The 14,570-nt window shown below is 45.7% G+C and overlaps 1 non-coding gene across 1 annotated transcript; it reads right to left on the bottom strand.

The window, feature by feature from the left end:
• Positions 1-714: 714 nt before the first annotated feature.
• Positions 715-788, bottom strand: trnat-agu (transfer RNA threonine (anticodon AGU)). Its single transcript has one exon. It is a non-coding gene; the product is annotated as a tRNA-Thr (tRNA).
• Between the last annotated feature and the right edge of the window lie 13,782 nt (positions 789-14,570).

Raw genomic sequence — 14,570 nt, 5'->3', positions numbered from 1 at the left:
TAACCCTTTACATCCTCATACTGCACTGTCTGTCCAAAAAAATCGGTGGAGGGAACTTGAATTATCAAAACAGCAACAGCTGCCAGTTGAAAATCAACTCAACCCATCAGAGAGAGACTGTCAGAGAACTTCCTGCATCCAGTCCTGATCCTGTCACATTAAGCAGCTGCTCACCCAGACCCCACTCTCATCACCACTGAACATTTTTACTGAGACACTTCAAATACTGTTTATAAAAGGCCGCAAAGATCAAAGTTCACACAGTTGTATGAAATACAACAAAGTTTAATATCTTCTCACCGTTTCTCGGTAACCACATGAGACATAGGTTTTCTTATTTGGTTCCTTTGATTTTTCTTGTTCCTGACTGACCAATATTCCAAACCTCAGATAAACCCTCCCACTTGCGTCATGTCCCAGACTCGCTTAAAAGCAACACATAATGACACAAACACTCTCCTTCAGTGAGATTAATATCAAGCTGTTTTCCAGGTTGAATGTCACTGTGAACAAATTTATGTCAAACAAGTTACATTTGATGGATCAGCACTGAAATTCTGTCCAAGGAGGAACAGCCATTCCAAACTGATATCCTTCACAAAGGCTGTTTTTTTAGGCGTTTGAAATTCATCATGTATTTTAAATTAAAGTTCACAAGACACAAATGTCAATGTTGATAATGAAACTTTTCAAGCATGCTGTGACTGCGAAACAAGGCTCTGCTGGGAGTTGAACCCAGGATCTCCTATTTACTAGACAGGCACTTTAACCAACTAAGCTACAGAGCCAGATCACAAATGCGTGTGCAATTGAAATCAGAGTAAGGCCTTGTAGATAGTGGGCAGGCTTTGGCGGGTCAAGAGCTGAGTTCGTCACGGCAGAGTTCCCAGCCTCTGACTCGCTCTTGTAGTTGTAGCTGTAGTTGTAATTGGAATAGGCAACCGTCCGTCTCGGAACGATGGGCTACACCCGGGGTGTGCGTCACTTCTGTATTAAACATCGTTTGTTGTGGCTGCAGAGGATGACTCGTGAGTGACGATCCCTTCCGCAGCTGGTACAGATGAATATCATTGGCCCGAGGTCGACTGATAATTTTTCCTTCCTCTGAGCTCTCTTTCCCACCATCTGGTCATTTCTTTTGTCCTCTGCTTTTCACATGGTCTTCCTGAATGCCTTTCTCCAGGAATTCCAGTCAGCAGGAAGTACTTCCCATGCATTGACTCCAATCCCAGTCAGCTTGAGATCTCGCTTTGCAGATGTCCTTGTGTCACAGACGTGGGTGACCTGTTGGTCTCGTGCTGATAGCAAGCTCACCAAAGAGCATGTCTTTGGCAAAGCAACCGTCATCCATTCAGCACACATAACCCAGTCAACAGAGTCACCGTTGACTGAAGAGGGCAAACATGCTGCAGATCCCTGCATGCCGGTGGACTTCCGCATTCGGCACTCTGTCCTGCCAGGATATGCCCAATATCCATCTGAGGCAACGGAGGTGGAAGCTGTTCAGCTGCTTTTCTTGACTTGCATAAGTTGTTGATGCTTCTCTACTATAAAGGAGGGTGCTGAGAACACAAGCCTGCTACACGCGGAGTTTTGTATTTTCGATCAGTTTGCTGTCGGTTCACACTAGTCTTCTCAACTTTGACATGCCGGCTGCAGCATTGGCAATCCTGGTGCTGATTGCAGTATCAAGGGACAGATTGCTGGTGATTGTTGATCGAAGGTATGTGAAGCCGTTGACAACCTCCAAAGTGAGGCTGTCGATGTTGAAGGAAGGTGGAGTCTCTACGTCCTGGCCCATAACTTTGATCTTCCTGATGCTGATCGTCAGTCCAAACTCCCTGCAGGTCAGGGAGAAGCGACATACAAGCTGCTGTTAATGAACTTCATTATGGGATGTCAGCACAGCGTCATCAGCAATCAGCAACTCACAGACCAAGAACTGATTCATTTTGGTCTTGGTGCACAGTCTTGCCAAGATGAACAGCTTGTCATCAGCTCTGGTATGCAGGTGGACACCCCCATCTGAGTCACAGAAAGTTTAAAATAGCAGCATGGAGAAGGATATGCCAATTGTAAAGGATGTGAGCTGTGAGGAGGTTACAAGGAGGCTTCCAGGGGACTTGGACAGGATAAGTGAATGAAATGACAGATGGAATATAATGTGAATAAGTGTGAAGTTATCCACTTTGGTAGAATAAACAGAAAGACAGAATATTTATTAAATGGTGAGAGGTTGGGAAGTGTTGATGTCCAAAGGGACCTGGGTGTCCTTGTTCATGAGACACTAAAAACTCGCATGCAGGTGCAGCAATCAATTAGGACGGCAAATGGTATGTTGGCCTCAACACGAGGGGTCATGAGTACAGGAATAAAGATGTCTTGCTGCAATTGTATAGAGCCTTGGTGAGATTGTGCTGGAGTATTGTGTACAGTTTTGGTTTCCTTATCTAAGGAAGGATATACTTGCCACAGAGGGAGTGCAACGGAGGGTCACCAGACTAATCCCTGGGACGGTGGGATTGTCTTATGAGGAAACTGGGCTTGTATTCCTTAAAGTTTCATTTAAAAGGCCATTTAAAACTGATATAGGGTGGAATTTCTTCACTCAGAGGGTGGTGAATCTTTGGAATTCTCTACCTCAGGGGTTTGTGAAAGTTCAATCATTGAGCATGTTCAGGACAGAAATTGATAGAAATCTTGATACTCATGACATCAAGGGATATGGGGATAGCGCGGGAAAGTGCTGTTGAGGTAGATGATCAGCAAGGATGTAATTAAATGACAGATCTGGCTCGACAGGTTAAACTGCCTCCTCCTACGTTCCGAAGAGAGTTTGCACCAAGACACAGCCCTGTTTTACCCCACTGCTGATCGTGAAAGTGTCTGATGTTGCTCCATTGTAACTGACGGAACTGTGCATGTTATCGTGGAAAGAAGTGATGACGCCCAAGAGTTCAGGAGGGCAGCCTAGTTTCCACAGCAGTTTGTAGAGTCTGTCTCTGCTAACAAGATCGAAGGCTGATGTCTTTAAAGACAATGTAGAGTGGTCTGTACTGTTCACAGTACTTCTCCTGTAACTGCCGAAGTGAGAAAATCATGTCGACTGTCGATCTACCAGCTCTGAAGCTGCACTGAGAATCAGGATGGATGTGTGATGCCAGGGTCTGCAATCTGGTCAGAGCAATGCGAGCAAAGACCTTCCCCACAATACTTAGCAAGGAGTTGCCTCGGTAATTGCTGCAGTCACTGCGATCGCCTTTATTGTTGCACAAGGTGACAATGTTTGCATCACGCATGTTTAGAGGTGCAGATCTCCACTTCCAACAGAGACACAGAAGTTCATGGAGATGCTGCAGCAGAGCTGCTTTTCCACTTTTGATGATTCCAGGTGGAATACCATCATTTCCCAGGGCTTTACCGCTGGCAAGACGGTCAATGGCGTTGTTGAGCTCTATGGTGGTGTCGCTGTCCAGCTACTCCATGACAGGGAAATCTGGAATGGTGCTGAGAGCTACTTCAATGAAAATGTTCTCCGTGATGTAGAGTTCAAGGTAATGCTCCACTCACCTTTCCATCTGCTTGTTAGGTTCAGTGATGATTGTCCCTGTCTTTGTCTTCAAAGGTGCTGATTTGGTTACTGCTGGGACCGTTGCTTTCATAATTTTTTTTTATTCATTCATGTGATGTGGTCATCACTGGCTAAGCCAGCATTTATTGCCCATCCCTCATTTCCCTTGAGAATGTGGTGGTGAGCTGCCTTCTTGAACCGCTGCAGTCTGTGTGAGGCAGGTACACCCACGGTGCTGTGAGGGAGGGAGCTCCAGGATTTTGACCCAGCGACAGTGAAGGAAAGGCGATATAGTTCCAAGTCACGTAGTGTGTGGCTTGGAGGGGAACTTGCAGGTGGTGGTGTTCCCATGAATTTGCTGCCCTGTCCTTCTAGTTGGCAGAGGTTGCGGGTATGGAAGGTGCTGTCTAAGGAACCTTGGTGTGTTGAATTCCTTCATATGTCCCTCTAGCATCCCCCAGATTCAGTGGCAGATTGTATGCTGTTGCAGAGTTTTAACCAGTATTGATTGGTGCAGTGCCGAGCAGTCTGCAGAGACTTGTTTCTGGCAGCTCTGAGAGCATCTAGAGTTTGTTTGCTGGGGACTTGTTTGTAGTTCATGAGGGCTCTCTTCTTAGTTGCAGTAACTGACTCCATTTCAGTAGTGTTTCTCTTTGAGGGATCCACTTTGAATTAGTCTAGTTTCTTGCAGAACAGCAATGTCCACATTGAGCCTTGTGAGTTCCTTGTCAATCACAGCTGTCTTGTGTGTGCTATCAACCTGCAGAAGGTTGTCAGTAAGGCCAGGACACATGGTCCTCACATTCCAGCTTGTGATGCGAAGCACTGGTGTCTTCTTTGTTGCGTTTGTCTTGCCTGGTGCATAGATTAACAATCCGCCAGTTGAGAGATATCTCTCTAAGCTGCAAGCACCCATTGAAGCAAGCAGGTCGTGGCAGGACAGCACCTAACTGACTGGTGGCTGCACAGCTTGGAGTAGGTGGTAGTTGTCCAATGAGACGCGACGATCTCCCCCACTGTCAAAAGTAACCCCTGGTGCTCATACTCTACACCAATTGAGTGAGAGCTTATAATCGGCAACCGTTTCTTCCCATGTTTTGCTAATGTTTAACCATGAAGCTGGAGTGTTCTCTCCAGGGCACACGCCTGGGCAAATAGTATGGAGACACTGAGCATCAGGACCCCCTCTCAGCATTGCTAGTATTGTCCAAAGGAAAGGAAAAAAAACAATACTGTTTGGTACCAGCTCTGCTGCAGGAGTTGCTTGAAAACTACCTGATAAGTAACAGGTAACCGCTGACGGGACTCCACTCCGGATTTACTGTCCAGGTTTACTCCCTAAGCCTTCTTCTCTCTCAAGACACCCACAGGGAAGTGATCCTTTTTGCCCATAGATGGGGCTCTGTTTCTTGGCATCAGGATGGAACTACACGCCAGTGGGCCTGCATGACATGCACAAGGATATCACACACTGCCCCATCCCTGGGACAGCTCATAGAGATACCCTGATGATAATACACCCCACAGGGAAATCGCAAACAACCCCCTCCCTCGGACAGCTCAGGGTCAGACACTGCAAACACTGCAACAACAGTGACATTACTGGATTAGTCCCTCCATTCTGAAAAAAAAGCATTCACCCTACTTTATGCTTTCCGTCTCTCAGCCAATTTTGTATCCACACTTCCACTGCCTCTTTAATCACATCTGCTCAAATTTTGTTAACAAGTCTGTTTTATGGTACTTTTTCAAACACAATTTTGAAGTGCAGACACACACCATCAACCTCACCACCCTGGTCAACTCTCTCTGAAACGTCATCAAATAAATTAATTAATTATTTAATTCATGCACAATCTTCTGTTAAACAATCTGTACTGGCTGTCATTTATTAGCCCATGTTCTACCAAGTGACAGTTAATTTTCTCCTGGATAATTGTCTCTAAAAGTTTCCCCACCACTGACATTAGACGAACTGGTCTGTAGTTCCTGGGTTTATCTCTCTTTTTAAACAGGGCTGTAAAATTAGCAATCCTTGCAGACTTATCTTTCAGTTCTGGAAACTCTATTGTGGACAATCACTTTGGGCATGACTTTAACCAATTAAAGCAACAGGATAATTGATTAATAAGTCCAGAACTTTTATTGAGAGTAAAGTAGTACTTAATAATTGGAAGTAAAATTATCTTGAACAAACTTGGGGAATATAACTTTACAGCTCCAGCAGGTGTGTGGACTGGTCGAGCTTGGTCTCAAAGTGTCACGGTCCTCTTTGTCCAGTCTAGATCCCTCATCAGGTGGAGAACTTGGTCGATGATCTGAGCCTTTACCCCTGAGATCTTCTCGTGTTCCTGCACACTGAAACCTTAGAAAATCCCTACTTTTAACCCCTGGATGGCCATCACACCACCTTGTAAAATAATAATTGGTCTGAGCTGTTGCTAGGTACATTTAATTAATGATGTCTTCCACTAACAGCCAACTATCCTCAGAATCTCAGACATGAGTACAATGGAGTGGTTTCACACTGTCTCCCAATCTGATCTGAATCAAGTTTCCTATTCATTAAATCGAGACTATTGAAAATGCTGGAAATACTCAGCAGGTCTGACAGCATCTGTGGAGAGAGAAACAGAGTTAACGTTTCAGATCTGAGACCTTTCATCAGAACTGGGCTGAAATTGTCTGAGGAACTGAGATTGTGGAATCAATTTCAGGGTCAAAAACATTGTACTCTGCAAGGATGGGAAGATGGTGATTATTAAGTATAGTGCAAGAATATAGATGCTTTTACATTATTTGAATCAACATTGATTTAAACTTTGTGCTCACGAAACCTAGCTTTTGATCAAAAGGACACTGATAACAATGGAAAAAGCAACACATGCATTTCACGACCACAGGACTTTGTAAAGCCTTTTACAGCCAATGAAGGAATTTCCAAGTGTAGTCACTGTACAGTACAATACAATACCCGACAATAAGGATATTTCACATTCGAGTCACGCAAGTCCCAGGCAATGACCTTCTGAAACAAGAGAGAACCTAACCCTCTCCCCTTGACATTCAACAGCATTACGATTGCTGAATCCCCCACTATCAACATCCTGGGGGCTTACCACTGACCAGAAACTGAACTGCAGTAGCCAAATAAATATCATGGCTACAAGAGCAGGTCAGACACTCGGAATCCTGCGGCGAGTAACTCACCTCCTGACTCCCCAAAGCCTGTCCCCTATCTACAAGGCACAAGTCAGGAGTGTGATGCAATACTCCCCATTGCCTGGATAGGGGCAGCTCCAACAACACTTAAGAAGCTCAACGTCAACCGGGACAAAGCAGCCCACTTGTTTGGCGCCTCATTCACTATATTCACTCTCTCCATCACCAACGCACAGCGTGTACCATCCACAAGATGCACTGCAGCAACGCAACAAGCCTCCTTACACAGCACCTTCCAAACCCGTGACTTCTATCAGGTAGAAGGACAAGGGCAGCAGATGCATGGGAACACCACCACCTGCAAGTTCCCCTCTGAGCCTCACACCATCCTGGAATTGGAACTATATCACCGTTCCTTCACTGTGGCTGGGTCAAAATCCTGGAAATCCCTTCCTAACAGCATGGACTGCAGTGGTTCAAGAAGGCAACTCACCACCACCTTCTCGAGGGAATTAGGGATGGGCAATAAATGCAATAAATAAAAATAAAATCAATAAAAAATGACAACATCCTGTAATCCACAAAAGTAGAAAATACATATGAAAATGAAAATAAAATATAGCACAGTCAGCATGGATTTCACAAAGAAAGTCTTGATTAACCTTAACTTTGAAGAATCAACAGCAAGAGTAATACAGCAGATGCAGAAGAGTTTAAGTTAATAAAGCCTCATCCTTTTATGTGCTTAAACCAACAAATTGTGGGTTAACAAACAAGCACACTAACTGACAGAGCTGGGTGTTGTGCTTTCTAGATTACCCTAAAGCAGGGTGTCAATGAGTTAAATCTTCAGGTTGCTGCAACCAGAATAGCCATTGTCCACGATCAGTTTTACTGTTACAAATAAAGGGTGGAACATTCATTGTGAATCTACAGAAACAGTCTGGTCCTGCACACTGCAGACATATCCACATCATCACCAACCAGCTCTCCTATAATTGATGCAGTTATTTGACTTTTCCCCATTAGCTCCATGGAATTAATTTTGAAAGATTTTAAATTCCAAGAAGTTTTGTTAATATTCATCCCTTGAGAAGAAATCATTCCCTGGCCACAGTGGAGAGAGCATTGAAAATAAAACAGTAGACTACCAGGTAACACAGTGAAAGCTCATCAGCTAATCTATAATTGTTTAGTTTTCTAATTTTTGCTCTTGCTATTCGGTTTTTCATCATTTTCAGCTCCTGACTGTGGACATTATTGTGATTACATGTGAAAAGATGCATTGTGTCTCAGCCCCGGTATATTGCCTCTTTCTCTGCACAGTGCTGTATGCACTCAGATACTGACAGTGTCTCTTCCTCCCTCAACTTTCCAGCCCTGACGGTGCAGAAAGCGCTGCTCAAAGTTACACATTCTGACTGTTTGCAGTTGATTAGTGAGAGATTATTAACGTATCCTCCTGCAGCGCTGCCTCAGTTAATAACAGCAGATCGAAGTCACATTTCAGATACAGAAACAGACGCATCAATTATTCACTCTTTCCCAGAGTGAGTGAGGCCGGGACAAGCAGCAACATTCCTGCCCCACACTCCACAATTACCCAGCACCAGCGGAAAGCAGTGAATACAGATTCAATCAGTGGGTTTATGTCCTTTACAGGGATGCAAGATTCCACGGCCCAGGACAAATATCCCCACACACCGAGAACAAGCTCAGGAAAACCCGGGGGAGTTAATATCCCAGTCACTGAGCATTCCAGTAACATTGAACACTTTCCTGAACTGAGTGAACCTTTCAAAGTACAAAAGTGATGACGAGGTCAAAAAGGTCTGAACAGTTGAGCTGACTGAGCGGTTTTAGCTTCTCTGTTCAGGTTGCAGCTTTCACTGGAGGCATGTGTTTAAATCCCACTTCTGACAACTTGATTTTCAGTTACTTTGCAGAGCTTCCTTGAAGGTTTGAGGCAGAGTAAATACTGAGGAAATGTTTCTAACTGCTGAACCGTCAGTAACCGAAGGTTATTGATTTAAGGTGACTCACAAAACCAGAAGGAACATGAGGAAAAATTCCTTTCTGCAACGTGTGGTTAGGATTTCAGTTATGTGGATAGATTGGAGAAGCTGGGTTTGTTCGCCTTAGAGAGGAGATTTGATAGAGGTGTTCACAATCATGAGGGGTCGTGACAGACCCGATAGAGAGAAACTGTTGGTAGAAGGATTGAGACGCAGGTAAAATCTGTGGCTCAGTTGGTCACACTCACCTCGAAATCACAAGCTTCTGGGTTCAGATTTCACAGCTCACACTCCAGTACAGCACTGAGGGTGTTGAAGGTCCTGCCTTTCAGGTGTGATGTGAAACCAAGACCTGGTCTGCATGTTTGGGTGAATGTAAAAGATCCCATGCTGCAATTTCAAACAAGTGAAGAGCAATTCTCCCTGGTGTTGTGATCAATATTTGTCCCTCAATCAGATCAGTTGGTCATTATCACATTGCTGTTTGTGGGTATTAGCTGCTGCATTTCTGACATTACAACAGTGATTACACTTCAAAAGTATTTCATTGTCGACAAAGTGCTTTGATACATCCAGTGGTCCTGAAAGGTGCTATATAAATGAAAGTCTGTTCTTTCTTTATCACAACACATCGCTGTGTAAAAAATGGTTCTTCATGTCATCTCGGGTTCTTCTGCCAATCACCTGATATCTGTGTCCTCTGCTTACTGACAGTTTTACCACTGGAAACAGTTTCTCCTTATTTAAACTATTGAAAACCTCCATGATTTTGAACAAAAGTGTCAAATCTCTTCTGAATTTTCTCTGCTGCAAGGAGAACAACCCCAGCTTCTCCAATCTCTCCACAAAACTGAAATCCCTCACCCTGCTACCATTGTGTTAAATCTCTTTTTTATTCTTTCCTGGGTTGTGGGCACTGCTGACACAATGTGACTCCTGTCAATGGAGCGGCCCGCTGACATCATCGGACTGTGCCAAGCTGTGCATAGGCACAGCTACATCTTGCCAGGATTAAGTAGCACATGCACAGGATGATGTCATGGCTCAGCACCAACATCATCGCATATCCGCCCATGGTCCATCTTCGTACATTCACGCTAAAGCATCATCGGGTATCCAGCCTCTCACTTAGCTGGAGGAAGCGGCTGAATGGGGGAATTTGAGGTTGCTCGCTCTCCACCTCGCTGCTCCCCAGGACTATTGTTCCCTGCACGCGCCAACCAGCTTTCCTGCCACTCGCTCCCAGCCCCCCAACCCCCACTCCAGCCATTAGCTCTAGGTCGTGCCATTTCCCTCCTCTTGGCCACTCGTTCTTCACTCCTACGTCACACTTTATGAGAGGCATAGATAGTGTAGATAGCCAGAGTCTGTTTCCCATGGTAGGGGTGACTAAAACTAGAGGGCATAGATTTAAGCTAAGAGGGAGGAGGTTGAAAGGGGGTCAAAGGGGTAAATTTTTCACAGAAAGAATAGTGGGTATCTGGAATGAGCTGCCTGGTGGAGGCAGTAACAGTAGCCAAATTTAAGAGGCATCTGGACAGGTACTTGAAAGAGCAAGGCATGGAGGGATATGGAATTAATGCAGGCAGGTCGGATTAGTATGGATAGGCATTATAGTCGGCATGGACGCGGTGGGCCGAAGGGCCTGGTTCTATGCTGTATGCTCTATGACTCTCTGTGACTCCTGTTAATTGTTTCATTATCCACCACCATTCAGGGCTGGATGTGGCAGGACTGCAGAGCTTTGATCTGATCTGTTGATTGTGAGATTGCATGCTGCTTCCACGATATGACATGCAAGTAATCCTGTGTTGTAGCTCCACCAGGTTGACACCTCATTTTTAGGTCTGCTTGGTTCTGTTCCTGACATGCCCTCCTGCACACTTCATTGAACCACTATTGCTCCCTTGGCTTGATGGTAATGGTAGAGTGAGGGATATGCCAGGCCATGAGGTAACATAATGTGTTTAAATACAATTCTGCTGCTGCTGATGACCCACAGTGCCTCATGGGTGCCCAGTTTTGAGCTGCCAGATCTGTTCATTTCCTCCCTCAGATATAATTGGAAAAGAAATCCTGAAGAAATGCATGAACTAAATATAAAGGAGAGAGAAATAAATACTGACAAAATAGATGGCAGCATTTGGAAGGTAAAAATATTTCAGTTTTATTATTGATGAGTTGGAGGAATTTCTCACACTTTGGGGCTTCTGTAAGTGGATTTACTGCATCAGAGTAGAAGTACTGTATCAGGCCTTGTTAGCTCAGTTGGTAGAGCATGAGAATTTTAATCTCAGGATCTTGGATTTGAGACCCTTGTTGTGTGGTTGTTCTTCCCTTCTTCAGTCTTCATCGGCAGAGAGTTCAAGGAGTGTTTGAAATTAAATTCAACAACGTCACCAGATTTCAACCCCCCCCCCCCCCTTGCCCCCCTCCCAGTGTAGTTGACAGGACCCTCAACCTCTGCCCTCCCCACTCCCCCCACGTCCCAGTGTAGTTGACAGGACCCTCAGCCTCTGCCTTCCCCCTTCCCCTTCCTCCCAGAACTGCGACAGGGTTCCCCTTGTCCTCACTTTCCTCCCCACCTGCCTCCACATCCAAAGGATCATCCTCCACCATTTCCGCCACCTCCAGCGTGATGACCACCAAACGCATCCTCCCCTCCCCTGTCAACATTCTGAAGGGATTGTTCCCTGCACGACACCCTGGTCCACTCCTCCATTATCCCTGACACCTCGTCCCCTACCCAAGGCACCTTCTCATGCACTTACAGGAGATATAATACCTACCCTTTTCCCTCCTCTCTGCTCATTATCTAAAGCCCAAACACTCCTTTCAGGTGAAGCAGCGATTTAGTTGTACTTCTTTCCATTTTGTGTACTGTATTCGCTGCTCACATTGCAGTCTCCTCCAAATTGGGGAGACCATACACAGATTATGTCGAACACCTCTGCTCAGTCCGAAAGCATGACCCCGAGCTTCTGGTTCCTTGCCGTTTCAACACTCCCCCCTGCTCTCATGTCAACATTTCTGTCTTGGGCCTGTTCCAGTGTTCCAGTGAACATCTCCATGGAAAGATCAATCTTACACGCTAGCTCAAATGTTGGATTTTGTATGTTTAGTATCTTTTCTCATCCAAAGATTACACTATCAATCATTCACCACTCTGTCTTCTCCTGAACTTTGAGTTCAAATTTGTTTGTGAAGTTGAGTGACACGTTAAGACAGCACACTCTTTGTCTTTGTGAGGGAAGTGATTTCGGAATGGCTGTTTGAAACTGCCCCTCCTTGCACAGAAATTCAGTGCAAATACTCAAATCACCCACAATTTCTTCGTGAGAAATTTGTTCACAATTGCATTCGACATGGAAACCGCCTCAACATTAATCTCACTGAAGGAAAGTGTGACCGTGTTGTTTGTTTCAGAGTGTTGGTGCCGTTATGTGTCGCTCTTAACCAAGACTGGGACACAACGCAAGGTTGATCCAAGGTTGGCAGATATTATCATTCAGGAGCAAGAAAAATCAAAAGGAACCTAACAAGAAAACCCAGTCTCCAGATGTGAGAATCTGCAGATCCGCTTTGGGAAAGTCAATCAGAGCAGAATGAAGGGTGAACTTTCCGACTGCCCAGAAGAGATGAAGACACAGCTCAGTCAGCACGTTCCCCTGGTTTATGCTGCTGGAACATTCCTCACACAGAAATTATTCAACCCGATGACAAACGTGCTGACAGCCGATAATTTATTAAGATAATTTTTTTTTGAGCTACAACACAAACAACTACTCGACAATGTGGAACATTTCCCAGGTGTGCCCTGTCCATAAAAAAAAAGCAGGACAAATCCAATCTGACCAATTACCGCCCCATCAGTCTACATTCAATCATCAGCAAAGTGATGGAAGATGTCATCAACAGTGATATCAATCACCACGCATTTAGCAAGAATCTGCTCATCGATGCTCAGTTTCGATTCCGCCAGGGCCTCTCGGATCCAGGCAAACATTTGGAAGCTGGAGTATAATGTGGGAAAATGTGAGGTTATTCACTTTGGTAGTAAGAACAGATAAATTAAATATTATTTAAATTGCGAGAGACTACAGAATGCTGCGGTATAGAAGGAGCTGGGTGTCTTCGTACATGAATCACAAAAAGTTAGCATGTTGGTAGAGCAAATAATTAGGAAGGCAAATGGAATGTTACCCTTTATTACAAGGGGAATGGAGTATAAAAGGAGAGAAGTCTTGCTACAAATGTACAGGGTGTTGGTGAAACCACGCCTGGAGTACTGTGTACAGTTTTGGTCTCCTTATTTAAGGAGGGATATACTTGCACTGGAGGCAATTCAGAGAAAGAGGTGGGCAACTGTCTCTTCCCCACCACAGCCACCTCGAGGGCATTGTGTGGAGGGGGTGAGACTTCGGGCGTGCAGGAAGGATCTGATGGGGAGGGCTCCTCTCTCCACCAGCCAAGTTTCATCTTGGTGCTTGTTTGAAACCTATGGTGATGAGGCATTCCGCAAAATGACTTTGGCAGTTTACTCGGGGAACCATCCGACTGGATCCACCATCTCCTTTTCCTGTAGTGCCTTGAGGACATTCCGTGCAGACCACTACCTGAAGGATTGGTGGTCAAAGATATTTTTCCACAGAAACTTTCCCACGAAGGATAGTTGGTACGGCACGGTCCAACTGGATGGAGCATTCCGCGGCAATGTGACCAGGCCCATCCTTCACAACGTTCGGGACAGATAGAACCTCAGCAGGGCGGCACAGTGGCGCAGTGGTTAGCACTGCAGCCTCACAGCTCCAGAGACCCGGGTTCGATTCCGGGTACTGCCTGTGTGGAGTTTGCAAGTTCTCCCTGTGTCTGCGTGGGTTTTCTCCGGGTGCGCCGGTTTTCTGCCAAAAGACTTGCAGGTTGACAGGTAAATTGGCCATTATAAATTGTCACCAGTATAGGCAGGTGGTCGGGAAATATTGGGACAGGTGGGGATGTTTGTTGGGAATGGAGGATTAGTGTAAATGGGTGGTTGATACTCGGTGGGCCGAAGGGCCTGTTTCAGTTCTGTGTCACTAATCTCAACGTAGTGAAACTTGGAGATTGTGTGCTGGGAATCTGCGCACATCTTGATGCAACCGCACACGAAGGGAGTCATCAGGATGAGGGCGACGTTGGGTACATTTTTCCCGCCCTTATCCAGGGGTTTGAACATCGTGTTCTTCCAGACCTGGTCCATTTTGGAACCCCATATGAAGCGGAAAATGGCTCGGGTGATCGCCACAGTGCAGGAGTGGCGTGTGGGCCAGACCTGCACCACGTACAGCAATGTGAGCGCCTCACACCTGATGACCAGGTTCTTACCCACAATGGAGAGAGATCGCTGCTCCCACATGCTCAGCTTATGGTGTATCCTGGCTACTCGCTACTTCCAGGTTTTGGTGCACGCCCCGGCCCTTCCGAACCATATCCCCAGCACCTTCAGGAGTCTGACCTGATGGTGAAGGAGACAAAGGATTTGTCAGCCCAGTTCCCAAAGAACATGGCCTCGCTCTTGCCGTGGTTAACTTTGGCTACCGAGGCGAGTTCGAACTGGTCGCAGATGCTGATCAGTCTGCGAACGGACAGCGGATCCGAGCAAAAGACGGCGACGTCATCCAGGTACAGGAAAGTCTTAACCTGAGTGACTCCACTGCCTCGGATTGTAACCCCCCCTTATGCTTGCATCCTTCCTAATAGACTCAGCAAAGGGTTCAATGCAGCAAACAAACAAGACAGAGGAGAGAGGACTGCCCTGTCTGTCTTTGCAAAGCAGGTGTAGA

Source organism: Heterodontus francisci, unplaced genomic scaffold (genome assembly GCF_036365525.1).
Source record: "Heterodontus francisci isolate sHetFra1 unplaced genomic scaffold, sHetFra1.hap1 HAP1_SCAFFOLD_313, whole genome shotgun sequence".
NCBI lineage: Eukaryota > Metazoa > Chordata > Chondrichthyes > Heterodontiformes > Heterodontidae > Heterodontus > Heterodontus francisci.
Note: the sequence above shows the minus strand (reverse complement) of the source record. Positions and strands in the feature narration are given on the sequence as shown.